This window comes from Sinohyriopsis cumingii, chromosome 6 (genome assembly GCF_028554795.1).
Source record: "Sinohyriopsis cumingii isolate HCF-2022 chromosome 6, ASM2855479v2, whole genome shotgun sequence".
In the NCBI taxonomy this organism is placed as follows: Eukaryota; Metazoa; Mollusca; class Bivalvia; order Unionida; family Unionidae; genus Sinohyriopsis; species Sinohyriopsis cumingii.
In genome coordinates this window covers 66,653,202-66,668,319 of record NC_142966.1, presented here as the reverse complement: position 1 = coordinate 66,668,319, position 15,118 = coordinate 66,653,202, and the positions used below count along the sequence as shown (strand labels likewise).

Sequence of the window (15,118 nt, the reverse complement as noted above, 5' to 3'; positions counted from 1 at the left end):
ACGATAGATCACATCATCGTAATAAAATTTATGTTTCTTTGCCAGTTTGTTTTCTTTATAGTCGCAAAAATTGTTATTGAGGAGAATTTACGCGCATGCGTATGAAACAAAATATTTCATTCGTTCAACTATGGGAATGTATTCTACATCTTCACGCTTTGTTTCGAAAAGTGGAAAATGCAGCTTTGAAAATATAATAAAATAAAATAAAATAAAGTGTTAAAGGATAGTAAGACATAGCATGTGCTTATTTATCAATATATCAAATTAAGTATTAAAACATCAATCACAATATCTTTAATTGCTAGAACTCAAAATACCAATTATAATGTGATACATTTCATAAATAGTTCGGTTTATTGGATACACATATATGGAATAATTCGACATCCTTCTATGGACATACAAAAATGGAATCGCATTTCTTAATACGTTGTTTACTTATATATTTAAAGAAGAAAAGACACGGTAAAGATGTAAATGATTTAAATGTTTACTGAACGAAATGTAACGATATAGATTTAAATATATTTTAATTAATATTCTTGTTGAACTAAAACTGTGATATACATTTAAATGTCATATTCAGATTTTATTTATATAGATGGAAAGGCACCTTAACATTTAAACAACATCTTCAATGTTACAATTAATGCTTAGAAAACAAAACGTCACCGTATAGATTTAAATGACATTTTCAATTTCACACAACCATTCAACGTTCAATACACATAAAAACAAGATTTCTTAATATTAAAGCTTCCTGCCAAATACAAATTTAGATATTGTTTAATCAAATGTATGTGTACTTATACAATTATAGTATCATATTCACAACGTTCAGGAATTATTAAAGGAATAATCATCGTTAATTGTTTTCATAGCTTTACAGTTTCCATTATCTTATAATTGTGTCTTACTTTCTCCCTTTTCCAAAAGTGCGATACAGATTGGGCACGTTTTGATAAAACAATTTTCAAGTGTCGTCGATGCTGATACAAAATGTTTTAATTACTTTTTCCACTTATTTTCCACGTTTAAATAACGGTGTGAGCATATTTTTCTTCCTCGCCATCGTCTTCCTGATTTGACATAAGCTGCTATTATTTTAATACTGAATAGTAGGGCTAAAATATAGGACATGTTCATTCATATTCAGACGATACTTTGTAAAACAATGCTTATACGACATTGTATATATATGTGTGTGCGTGTGTGCGTGTTTGTGTGTATGTGAGAGAGAGTGTGCGTTTGTGTCTTTGTAATCTGAATTATCTTAAAACTTTAAACTTATCGACTTTTTAAATATTAATTTTAATTTCAAGACGGAAAATATAACGAATCAATTTTCTTATTTAAATGAGACACATAATCTAAATTGTGGTTTTATTAGAAGACAAAACTCCACAAATTGCATGAGAAAGCCATCACAATTATATACAGATAAAGGCACAAAGAAAAAGCGTGGGAGAAGCAGGTAGCAAAATAATGTTTGCTAGCATTCATTAATTGAAAAAAAATCTTTGAAAAACATCCCAAATTGTTTTTTTTATTCAGAAATTTTAGTTACGACCAGTATCTAACAATTTTTAAATTGAATGAAATATGCAATAATCTGGTATTCTTCCAGATGTACTAAAACCTCACATAGGGACCATAACTTCTTAATATATAAACTTCCTGCCAAATACAATTTTAGATATTGTTTAATCAAATGTATGTGCATTTATACAATTATATTATCCTGTTCACAGTTTTCAGGAAATATTAAAGGAATAATCATCTTCAATTGTTTTTATAGCTTTACAGTTTAAATTATGTTATAATTGGCTTTTTCAGTAATGTCAGACAGATATGGCACGTCTTGATGAAACATTTTTATAAAATGTCGTAGATGCTGCTACACGTGGGAGAAGCAGGTAGCAAAGGAATGTTAGCTAGCTGCCATTAATTGGAAAGAATCTTTGAAAAACATCCCAAATTGTTTATTTGTTTTATCAAACATTTAGTTACGACCAGTATCTAACTTTTTTTTAAAAAATTAATGGAATATGCAATAATCTAGTATTGTTCCAAATGTACTAAAACCTTTAATAGGTAGCACTGTTGCTAGGGTCTACTAGTCAGATCATTAGTCGTTGTTCGGATGCTGTCGGATGAAATCGTGCTCTCGCTTCAGCTGACACATTACGCACAGAGGACAACAGCAAACAGCCATGCAGTCACCCAGGATATTACCCTGTGATATATATATATATATATATATATATATATATATATATATATATATATATATATATATATATATATATATATATATATGGAATTATTTTCAACGAAAGTGAGAATAAAATCGACCGATCGAGACAGTATTACGCTGGATTGAAATATTGCACAGAAGTGATCAAATAGGTGCATAAATATTCCCCGATACAGATGTGCATTCTTAAAATTTAACTGGGTTTCTACTTTATCTTACCTGAAGTTGAGTTTTCCACGAATAAATAAGAGACTGTTAAATGTCATCTTGAAAACAAAGTACAAGGTGTACATAAAACATTTAGTGGAATGGAATCTAAGGGACAGTAGTAATGATATATGGTAGCATTATTGTTTTAAAATCAAGTGACTTTATCTTAACCGACATGTGAGTTCTCAGTTTGCCAAATCCATCAGGAAGTTTTACAAAAAATGATTTAAAAAATGATTATTGCTTAAGAATTTGTGCGGAATACCGGTTTTGATAAACAAGCAGAACAACACAAATTAGTATGATAGAAGAAGGTAGATTGAGTGTTAAACATCTAGCATCTTTTATAATTTTTTTAAAAACATTTTTGATAAAGCTTTTGGTGACTAATCATTCTGAATGGCAAATATACTTAATTACTTTTTCAATAAATATGAATTGGCATATTATGCTCTTTAACATGAAATGCTGATGTCACAATTATCCAAAATTAAATATTAGACGTTGCGGAAGGATGTTATTTTTTAGCATGGGCGGAATTTATGACAATCGAAAACAATACAGACATCTTACAGATCACATAAAAGTCGGGGAGAAAACCGCCAAAAAGCAAATAAGTTCGACAATGTTCGTCTATGTAAGACCCGCTATATTGTAGTATAGGGATATCAGACTTTATTTGGAGACTGACAATGTTTTACCTACATTACTAATGAGATTCGCTGCTTCTTGGTTGTGTCTTGCAACCAGTTTAAGGTTTAGTAATTCAAATCATTTAATAAATGTTCTGAAATTGTATCTCGATTTCGCTGTTGAAAACAATCATCAAAGTCACTAAAGATCCATAGTAGTTGTGGCTGCCGAAATGGTAATCCCACTGATAAAATGTTTAGAAAAATGTTGACAACGAATTATGATCAAGATGAATAGTAATATATTTTCATTCTTATGGTGAATGTTCACCATATATGTATTTATTTCTGTATTATCCTGTGTAAATAGATGTTATTTCTTTAATAATAGTCACCTTCCATATTTGCCACATTCTAGTGTGTACTCTTTCTAATAATAAAGGTACAAACCTGCCTTTATATATATCTGTCTGTCACTCTCTCTTACCTGGATTTTATTGGCTTCTCGTAATTTAACCCTCAGAGCAACGAGCCAAGGGACGGAGGTTCCACATGCAGGAATGCACTCCCCTGGACAGAAACACATCGGAAGACAGCACGATTCGCCCAGCTCCATAGCCAGGTAGCAGGAATAATACGGAGTACAGCAGCATGCCATCATACCTTGACAGGAATGTGGATTGCGTTTGAAAATGGCATTTCACATTTCTGACAATCTATGGATTAATATAGATTTTCCCCATAACTTTTTTTGGACTAATTTGTCAAACAAAAAATTTGTTCTCTGTGCTACTTTTCACTAACGGACTCCAGTCCAACATACCTATACCCATGTGTACACACCAGCAAGATACTTACTCTCCTCTTCATATGGACAACGTTCTTTTGCATACCAGGGCCCATCAACGTGGAATGAATTGCCCACTGAACGTAGACACAAAGACACGGTGATCCCCTTCAAGAGTGCTCTTAAAACTCACTCCAAGAACAAACTTAAAGACCTTATAAAGTTTCCTACCTTAAATATTTTCAGCATGTTTTTTTATGTTTTCTAATTTCATGGTGTTTGTGTTTTGTAATCGTATCATTGTATATGTTTCTTATGTTATACGTGTTGTCCAATGTTGTAAAACACCCCGAGCTTCTAAAGATTAGGCGCAGTACAAAATCCTCATTATTATTATTATTAATTATGGACACGTGCCATTTAGTGGTCTTTTTTTACAGATGTAAAGACGAAGCCAGTAAGGACGCAAATACCTTATAGCACAATTTCCTCTAAAATGTCAACTTTTTTGTTGGATTACAATGAAAAAGAATGAAGATCACTTTTTTGTAAAGTGTATGCAATTACGCTGATTATCATATGCAAAGCTCCAGTCGAACTTTCTATACCTGTATTGGCTTCGATTACGAAATATAGTCAGCGTATCGACTGATGTTTGATGATTATAGGTCATATACTGATGGTGACATACATGTTCTTACAAGGTTAAGCATGTAATTTCATTTCAAAATAGCCAATATGGACCAAAATTGACAAACTGTTGCTTATGGTCATGCTTCTCGTACGTAAATAAGAACACAATAACAGTTACACTTTCTTGAAATCAATAATATTTCAAAATTAATATTGATAAAAAAATAGTTTTGATATAATCATATTTTTGGCCCACATTGCATTTAAAATTCATATAAAGTTAAATAATAATTGTTTTTAATTTGTAATGTTGTTATTCATGGATTTCCACTTTAATTACATATGTGTGTTCGATTTGACCATTGGATCCTTTCCTTTCTTTCGCAAATATTCTGCCAGTACAAGCGTGGACCTTCCTGCTCATAGGTAAGTTGCAATTTATGTTTATTAAAATTTCTGCGTGCTATCTCATACGTAAGTTAAAAAAATTCCCCCATGGTACGCTAATCTGGGTCAACCAACGTATGCTGTTTTATTTAAATTTACGCGACTTGATTGACAAAGATTTTTTATATGGATATGAAAGAGGGAAAGTTATTGAAACTCTACAAATTTTAAGTAAGCAGCAATACTAAACAGTTTTAATATGTACCGATAAGAACATTAAGTAACGCGATATTACAACGTTCCTGACTTTGAAGTTTTTGTTGGATGTTTTATGTAAATGCCGTTTTACGTATGTATCGACTTTCATATTTTCAGATCGATCCGTGTATGTATATATGTACAAGAAGATGGGTAGATACGACAAATATAGATATATGCGGGTATCTTAGCAGCAAACATATAATACAATAGGTATGTAAAAGCATGACACCAAATCATGTATAAGGGGTTGATGGTTTGGATCCAGACAATTGTTATTCATATAACGTTGAAATTATTGCGAATAGATTGGTCTGCTGAGTATATCAACCATTTTGAGTGTAGTGCTGTCAATTTCCACGTATATATATATATATATATATATATATATATATATATATATATATATATATATATATATATGTGTGTGTGTGTGTGTGTGTGTGTGTGTGTGTAGGGTACCTAATGAGCAGTATATGACGTAATAACTCGAGTCCAATATTGTGTCACAATCGACGTTATCGTAATATATTTATTACAATTCCGTCGCAATTTCATGTTCTTGCATCTTCCATCTTGAGTTTGAACAGTTGGTTTCTTTCATCTGGAAACTTCGGTTTGTTTGGTGATGCGACTTTGAGTGTTCTTGTCTAGATTATGTTCTTTACAGAAAGTAAATAATTAGTCATAGGTCATAAAAGTACCGCTCAGATATTAACTTGTTTTGTTTTGTTAGTATTACCTTTTCCTGTTTTTCTCAGATGAGAGAGAGAGAGAGAGAGAGAGAGAGAGAGAGAGCATTTATCTGCAGGCGTTAGAATATAGTAACTACACAACGAATATCCTGTAAATTAATGAAAACAAAAATTATCAGCTAACGTTACCGCAATGATTTTTTTGCCGTGCAACGTGTATATGATAGTCTTCAAACTGGAATTTATATCATCCTTATATGATCAATAGTTACACTGTCTTGTGAAGTATTCCATGAATGATGAAGTATTGGTCAATATTCCATTGTTTCTGGCATGTGTTTACATTTTAAGAGTTGATAATTCTATTCACACTTGTTATGATATTTTAACGTTTTTAAGATTCTAACTTGCATGGTATTATTATAAAACTTTAAAGGATAGTGTTTGCCTGTTGGAAATTAAAGTTATATAACCAAATACTACTTTCCAAACATCATACATTTCCTCTCTGAACTTCCTCTTGCCGAGAAATCCACAACGCTCTCGCACGAGAATCTGCAATCGCTTCGATACGGCTATTATTTCATTGACTTTTATCGGTTTCAACTACACTGACTTCGGGTTGTTATATAATCATCGGATCGGCGAATCTTCGCCAAGCGCGCAAATATACTCCCAAACAGATGCCCGTGGACGAAAAAGCTAATTACGCGGAAATTGTCCCCAGTATAACATTTTAAACATGGTCGAACACCGACAGCAACACGTATCGGTAGCAAATGTGAGTTACATTATTCGCAATAACAAATTCTGTAAGCACCGTCCTCATTCTCATTTTTATATACAGGACTTCCTCCGGAAACCGAATGCCTTGGAAAAGTATACTTTCTGGCTCTAGGAGAACGCCCCAGCCTGACCATGTCACGTCAGTGAACATATCCGAGTGTGCTTCGATGGCTTAGCTTATAATGGAACTTCATTCAGGTACCTGTCTCGATTGAACCACTGGATCAGCATCTTCGCTAGCCAAGGCTCCGATAACCCTATCTACACCTTGGCATATCGAGCAGATATTTCGGTGCTTCGGGTCTGTGAATTTCATTGGATGCGGCGGCAAGCTACAACATCCAATCAAAATTAAGTTGTTCAAATTTGAACACTATTCCTATGTGATCGAAAAAAGGGAACTCACAACTTGAATCGATTGATAAGTACGCACTTTTCTAGTGCTGGTCCGTGTTTGCACAAATACCTTTCACTCAAAAAGACCTGTACTGGCTTCCCACTGGCACGAAGTACCCTGTTTAGGTCAATTGCCATCACCGTTTGCGGCCGATGTACAACGTACTATGCATCTACAAGGTGTAGATAGGGTTATCAGAACCTTAGCTATATTTAAGTATTCAACCCGATAATCGATGGAGACTGCCAAGGTGCGAAGCCAGATAAAGTTCCTGACTATTGCAGTCTCCATTTCGAACGATTCCTCTCGCATTATTCGAAGCTTTCAGCTCTTTCTGGGTGCTAGGAAAATGTCGGGGTACATGGCTGGTGACTAGACGTTTCTTATATTCGCTACAGTGCTTGTTCTACGGAAGGGATTGCGCTTCTTGATTTACTTTGGAGATCTGTAATTGATGAGAAACGATTGGGTACTTAAAGGTGCGAAGGTTTCCTGAAGCGAAGTCGCAGGAAGTCCATTATTATTGACAGAACCCAACTATCTCCCGTGTTCCCCGACGTCTGAAAAGAAGGCTGTTAGGACGCCTACTTGTGTTAAAGAAACAGGCATTGAATCCCTAGGGCTACTTACCCCCTACCCCGGTTCTTGGGAAAGTGGGATCGTCAGGCTTCCTCGACCTACCCTTCCAGCCTTCCGTCTCCTTGACGAAGGCTCAGGTGTGAGCTCCAAAATGAGTTGCTACCTAGAATTTATGTGTTTGCGTATCCTTTCAAACCTGAAACTTCACAAAAGAACGGTCTGGATGCGATAGCGAAGCTGCTGCGAAGAACATAAGCCATCAAATAGTGGGAAGTAACATAAAGGGTAAATCTGTCTTTTATGGTATCGGTTCCCAGAGCATCATCCCTAAGCAGATTCGTGCTATAATCTATCACGACCTCTAAAACTTACTGTGCAACATCTCTGCGGAGGTGGAGTAACTTTACAAACAGTGTCAACGCCATAGACCAAAGATGTCTAGATGTATACCAAACTGATCCTACTAGGTATTGCAGAGTGAAATGATATAGAGATTCCTCGTTCATACGATTGATTAAAGCAGCTGAAAATAGCTTGTCATGCTAGGTTATGGTGATAATGTCTTTGACTACAACGCCTCTACGGTTTAAACATGGTCAAGTGAAGGAGCATTAGAAAAATGGACCCTTGAATCAGCATCCCGATATATTTTACAAACTAGAGAGCAAAGTAGTATCCTCTGGACCTAAGGGTTCAGAGCATACGTGCTGAGAGGTGGGAGAGAAGGAGGTGGACTTCATTTACCGCCTTATTAAAATACCCTACATATTCTTTTTGAACTAACTAGTAAATCGAATGGAAGAAGGCAGGGGACGTCAAAGAGGATGGAGGCCTCTTCTTGTGGTCTGCTACGAGATTATTACATTAGAGCAAACTATGCATGATGTCATCATGCTGCTCTGTCAACTGCCTGTCACATCTGACGTGTAGTGACATGACCGGCTATTGTAATCAGCTTGCGAGAAAGCATCATCGCCTTTCAACGTCGTTTAGTGACCCTCTCTTCCTGCATGAGTACCACAAAGCAGGCGGTGGAGTTGCACGCCCCTCAAACCACGCACTCCCATCAGGCCATGAAGTGGTCATACAGGGCGCTGTGTGGCGCAGATAATCATATCGCTAAAATGAGTAACTCCATATCCCATAGAGAATAACATAGGTAAAGGGGTTCATCGATACAGTACCAAATCCCGTTAGAGTAAATAAGTGCTGACTCTTTCCCTCTTTTCTAGGAATAAATTGGTAGCGTAGAGAAGGGGTGTATCGACCTGAATCTGTATATTTATACCGGTGCCCAGTATTCGACAAATGACGAACAATTACCTGTGACAGATGACCGATGGTATGAGTCCGGATATCTATCAGCAAACACTCTGTGGACGGCAGCCGGTTACCGATGGCATCTGCCCGGTGACTGGTTATCGGTACCCATCCAATGATTGGTTACCGACCCCTGAATCAAATGGCGTATTTGATGTTTGAAAGAAACTCTACAGAACTAAGAGAACTACAATGCTGTATATCATTTCCAGGATTGGCCGAATGACTGATCGCCATGAGAGAATGCTTTTTTGTAGTGTATAATAGGAGGGTGGATACCAATTCCTCATTAATAACGACGTTACTCTGCCACTTTGCTGGAAGCGGACTTCCTCTTGCCTGGAGGGGTCATTCTCTCGTTTATGGCATGCGCGCACTCGATCCCAGCTTTTAAAATAAATACACTTTAAGAGTGTTTCGAGTGGGCGTGCTCTCAGGAGAGAGGAGGGTGCGGATCCTCTGTTAGGGGATGGCACGTCCTATATCCATGCTATCCTCACTATATGAGTGTGAAGATCGTCTCTCAAAACGACGCATCGCCATTCTCTCTGGGAAGGTGCTGCTCTTTTCTTGTATTTTGTGTGGGAGAGAGCGCAATCGATCACAGCAACATAATACCTATCATGTTATGCTGCAAAAATCCTACTACGAGATACTATAGATTCAAATAGGAGTGTAATAAAAAGGAGAAGAAAGAACGACATACCCTCTCATCCCTTGATATGTTCTTTGACTTTCGGCCACTTTCCAAATATAATTAGACCGAAAGCAACAACTGGACATCTTCCCGTAGCTATATATGTTGTTCAGCACCAGTAGTTTGGGTGTGTATCCCAAGTGGATTTGTATGCCCAACTTCCCAAATGCGTTGTCATTGCTCTAAGAAAATGTTCTCATTGAAAAGGAATAAAATAAATTTAGACGATCAGTAACAGCCATGTTACGCTTACCTCTTTGCTATCTTTAATATATGCAAAACAAAGGAATACAAAGCACGTTGCGTTTGTATTAACAGTATAACCTGCAAAAAAGCCTTATATAGAAAGTTATATAATTATTAATATAACTGTTGCTTGAAGCGTACAAGCTCTACTAAGGGACTAAAAGATTGAAATGATGTATAATAAAAGGTAGCACTTTCAAGAAAAAATTATTTCAGCATGAGTAGGTAACTATGTACCACCGCTCAGAGCCTGAACACACCATTAGGAAAGTCACGACAATTTTTATTCAATTTAGCTCACAGCCGAAATATCTAACAAAAGGGTTAAGAGGGTAGGTGGCTCGTTGTGCAGACTAATAGTAAACACTAAGCTATCTAAAGAACGCTTTAGAAAGCTAATGGACTGCTGGTAATGTTTTCTGAATAAGCTGAATAAATGTTCTAACATTTACAACAGCAACAACCATCACTGGTACATATTATTTCTTCAAGAGACAAATTGTTCAGCTTGACTCAGAATGTAGTCCAGAAAAAAATGAATAGCGTTATTGCTTATGACTAATGACGTGAGCTAAGGCTGGGTATATGATGTACGTATTATAGAACTTTCCATAGTGAGAGGATTGTACATCTGGCATGGCCGTGTATTTTCCATGTCAGAAAAGAGTAAGTAAATTATAGTATGAGGAGTTGTATTACCGATCGAACAATTAAAATTTGCGACTTCAAACTAAATTTTTGCAACTAAATATAGGTTGCACTTTGGGGTCATATGATTATTATCAAGGCGTCCTTTAGGTTTACATCTGAGGTGATATGGGATCATGAAAGAAATCCTATGATAAATATGTGCATAGGCTTAATATCGGGACGACACGGTGGTGTCAAAAATAAATGAGAATTACACTGTTAGGCTTAATATAGAAAAGACACGGTGGTGTCAAAAATAAATGAGAATTACACTGTTAGGCTTAATATAGAAAAGACACGGTGGTGTCAAAAATAAATGAGAATTACACTGTTAGGCTTAATATAGAAAAGACACGGTGGTGTCAAAAATAAATGAGAATTGCACTGTTAGGCTTAATATAGAAAAGACACGGTGGTGTCAAAAATAAATGAGAATTACACTGTTAGGCTTAATATAGAAAAGACACGGTGGTGTCAAAAATAAATGAGAATTACACTGTTAGGCTTAATATAGAAAAGACACGGTGGTGTCAAAAATAAATGAGAATTACACTGTTAGGCTTAATATAGAAAAGACACGGTGGTGTCAAAAATAAATGAGAATTACACTGTTAGGCTTAATATAGAAAAGACACGGTGGTGTCAAAAATAAATGAGAATTACACTGTTAGGCTTAATATAGAAAAGACACGGTGGTGTCAAAAATAAATGAGAATTGCACTGTTAGGCTTAATATAGAAAAGACACGGTGGTGTCAAAAATAAATGAGAATTGCACTGTTAGGCTTAATATAGAAAAGACACGGTGGTGTCAAAAATAAATGAGAATTACACTGTTAGGCTTAATATAGAAAAGACACGGTGGTGTCAAAAATAAATGAGAATTACACTGTTAGGCTTAATATAGAAAAGACACGGTGGTGTCAAAAATAAATGAGAATTACACTGTTAGGCTTAATATAGAAAAGACACGGTGGTGTCAAAAATAAATGAGAATTACACTGTTAGGCTTAATATAGAAAAGACACGGTGGTGTCAAAAATAAATGAGAATTACACTGTTAGGCTTAATATAGAAAAGACACGGTGGTGTCAAAAATAAATGAGAATTACACTGTTAGGCTTAATATAGAAAAGACACGGTGGTGTCAAAAATAAATGAGAATTACACTGTTAGATTGCAACGAGTATTTAAGCTGGGAATAGTTCTATGTGGTCAAAACCGAATGTGTAATGTACATGTAATGTAATGGGATCGTTTTATGAATTGTTTACTTGTTGAAACAGTTTATGGGGCAATATAGGGAACTGTATTGTTTTATTTTGTTAGAAATTATCAAATGCTCACATTTTGCTTCAAATCGCACACACCAATTATCCAAATCAATAGGATAGATGTCTCTTTAAATACAATATATTTTCATGCATGGAATCAACTATCACACAAGTGTTGGAATATTTATAAACACGATTTGCCATCACACCAACCATGATATACTATAACACAAGCAGGCAAAGACCGGAGTGTTTATTGTCACATTATACCCAAATCAGAACATAACATTGGGGGTAGGGGGTTTAACGTTTTTGTTGTAAACTCAGACGTAGACATACTCAAATACACAAACATAAACAGATTGGCAGTAGTATATTTTCCAGATATCAGGGTAGCCCTGTTAAAAGGCTGCTTGGTTTTCTGACATACTCTTCTTCCCTACTAGCTGCGTTTCCAGGGTCAGACATCGCAGGTCGATCAACTTTGTTTCAATTTGTCTCTACTCTAAGATGTTTGGGTAGGGACAAGGTGATACAAAGTCGGCTCGTTTGCCTCCTTCTGCTCGCTGCCTCAGTTTATCTTCGATTGTGACCCAGTTTGCATTGACTGTCGGAAATTTCTTCTATGTTTCTTTTTTCTCCTTTCCTTTACCTTCTTCTCTTCCGCCCACGCCTTCTCAATTATATACGTATCCATTCTTGATTGCTTTTGATTTGTAATGAAGTTGCCATATATTGAGGTTGGTCTTTTGCACAAGTAATGATAATTCATCAGTTCCCACCTGATATTTTGCTTGTAAATGTTTTGTTATGAATGTATTTTGCACGAGAACTTCATACATTTCGTCTCCATAGAAATCAATGGAGGTATAACAAAATATAGTCACCTATATTTTTATACCAATTACTTAAAATATTCTTCTCAGAGACGAGGGTCCATGCCTCTTTCAGATACGATTCAAGCGTATCTTCGGAACTCATCGTCCAATATTTGTCATGTTGTTTCTGGCTCAGATGATCGTTTTGACATCTTTAACTCTATTCGGTGGCTATATCTGTAATTTGTGCAGCCACGTCGCTGTGTAAACAGCAGAATGAATATTCATTTGGTTCTAGGAAACTTGACATCATGGCTATATATTTTTATCTTCACGACTTGTGGTTGTGACCGTTATGTTATTCTGGATATGAAACATCATTTTCGCCTATCACAACATTTGTAGTGTACCTATTCTTTCTTTTTTTCTAATAATGTATGGTCTTGTCTTTCAAACCGTGTTTTTCAAGGAATATTGTAGATATGTGCATTAAATATGACGTTCACTGTATTCATCAGAGCCCGAATTTTCAAGATGGAAATATACAGCATTGCTACATTGTATTTTTCTAATTTACTTTACGTGGCCGACGAGTACTGAGCTTGAGTGAAAATGTCTGAACTGGGTTAATCTGTTCTGGTCTGACTTCTGCAATCACTTCTATCTTTTCTCTCTTCTGTTCGCAAGGGTGTGTACGTCTTTATGTTGATCCAACCAATTTTATAAGTAGTTGTTGTCAACGTATGTATCATTTTAAGCTAGTGGAGATGGAAACTCTTTTTTGTTTTCGTTTCTCTGCCATCTCTATAGCTGTGCCTGTCATCGTCCTGGAAGCTGATGCTACGTTTTGTTTTCCTCTCAGAGTTGCATGGTCTAAAGCTTCTGGTGAGACAGTTGAAAACGCTGCAATTATTGTCAAAACCGTTTGGATGTTTCTGTTTCCATTAATCATGTTCCACCTATCAACGCTTGCACCTCTTGTTCCAACTCTAACATCTCGATGAAAGTAAAATTAGGAGATACATTATGTATCCTCTGTGAGGATCAGGCATGGAGTTCCATCCATCACTAATATGGAACTGAAGTTAAATTTTGTTCCTCCATAAGATCCCAAGATGTGAGTGTGATGTCTTTTCTATCGTCTTTTGTTTGCTAATAACATCACTGCCAATACAATACTTACATTACTAGATCGTAACAAGGAGCAGCCACATTTAACAATTGTCATATCAGCATTCATATAAATTCTCCTCGCTGAACGAGAGTGCTTGCTCGTTAGACCGATGGATGTTGTTTCACCATTTGGTGAAGAAGATGACGGTGTTTTTCTAATCGCTGATTCTGTAACATGGATAAAAGCACTTTTCTTTTCAAAACGTTTAATCAACATTCACATATGCTATCAATCATTTGTTTGGTTACTTAATGAATGACTTGATTTTATATCGGAGCATTTGATTTGGTCAGTACTGATCACATAACGAAATGTTCAGCCAAAAGAAACTGGATATACTATTTCACATATTTTGAAAACATTATTTTGGAAATATTATCTTTGGAGAGACCTCATTAGAAGACGTCTTCGTCGCCGGAGAAGTAGAAGATCATCACAAAACGGGTTTCTAATTTTCGTCAGAGTATGAAACACTAGAATTAATTCACATCTGACATCATGAACAAAATGAAGCAGAAGTAACAATAGCATGGCACTATTGGCTATAACGGGACCTTAACGTGGGGATGGCACTTTTGGGCCATAACGGGAACTTAACATGCTAATGGCTCTATGGGACCATAATATGAATTGGAATGTTAACTTGGAGACTGCTATATGGCGTATTCTTATTGAAAAATGTAGAGGGTCATAACCGTAAATAAAACGTTAAAATGCTTAGGTATTATACACGTCTGTGTGTATCAGCACGATGTTAATTTTGATATGCAGCTTCTTCTGTTTCGATCCAGTCTTAGACTAGATATAAAGACGCATTATCCCATTGTGTCACATTTTCTTAACACAACCTAAACAAACTATTTGCCAGTGCCAGATTGAAGTGTTCCACCAATCAGAACGCGCGTAGCATTATTCACTTAGGACTGTTGTCTTTACTCAGCGGACGTTCTGCGTTACTTTCAATATATATACACACCAGCATTCCTACGATTTCCTATTAGGGAACATTTTAAATACAATATCTAGAACTGAAACGAGCACAGTATATTGGGATTCGTCTGCAACAAATACATCCTATACTCGGAGTACATTGACTACTACTGCTGCTGCTCTGTAGCCAGTATTCATTCAAGAAGAGAACCATTTCGATTTAGCTTAGACTGATTTCCTACCCTCTCTGCAATGTAGTTTTACCTGAGACATAAGTACAACTTTCACCTCCCTCTCCATCATTACCGGTGCATGTTTCCGAAAGAAACAGAAGGATGCATATACA

The 15,118-nt window shown here is 35.9% G+C and overlaps 1 long non-coding RNA gene across 1 annotated transcript in view; it reads right to left on the bottom strand.

Moving 5' to 3' along the window:
• Nucleotides 1-282: 282 nt before the first annotated feature.
• LOC149797118 (uncharacterized) overlaps nucleotides 283-15,118 on the bottom strand; it is a 37,683-nt gene continuing 22,847 nt past the window's right edge. The window contains exons 5-6 of the long non-coding RNA XR_016421774.1: nucleotides 3,590-3,765; nucleotides 283-2,239 (exon numbers count right to left, since the gene is read on the bottom strand). This is a non-coding gene — a long non-coding RNA (uncharacterized LOC149797118). The remainder of the gene's footprint in view (nucleotides 2,240-3,589; nucleotides 3,766-15,118) is intronic.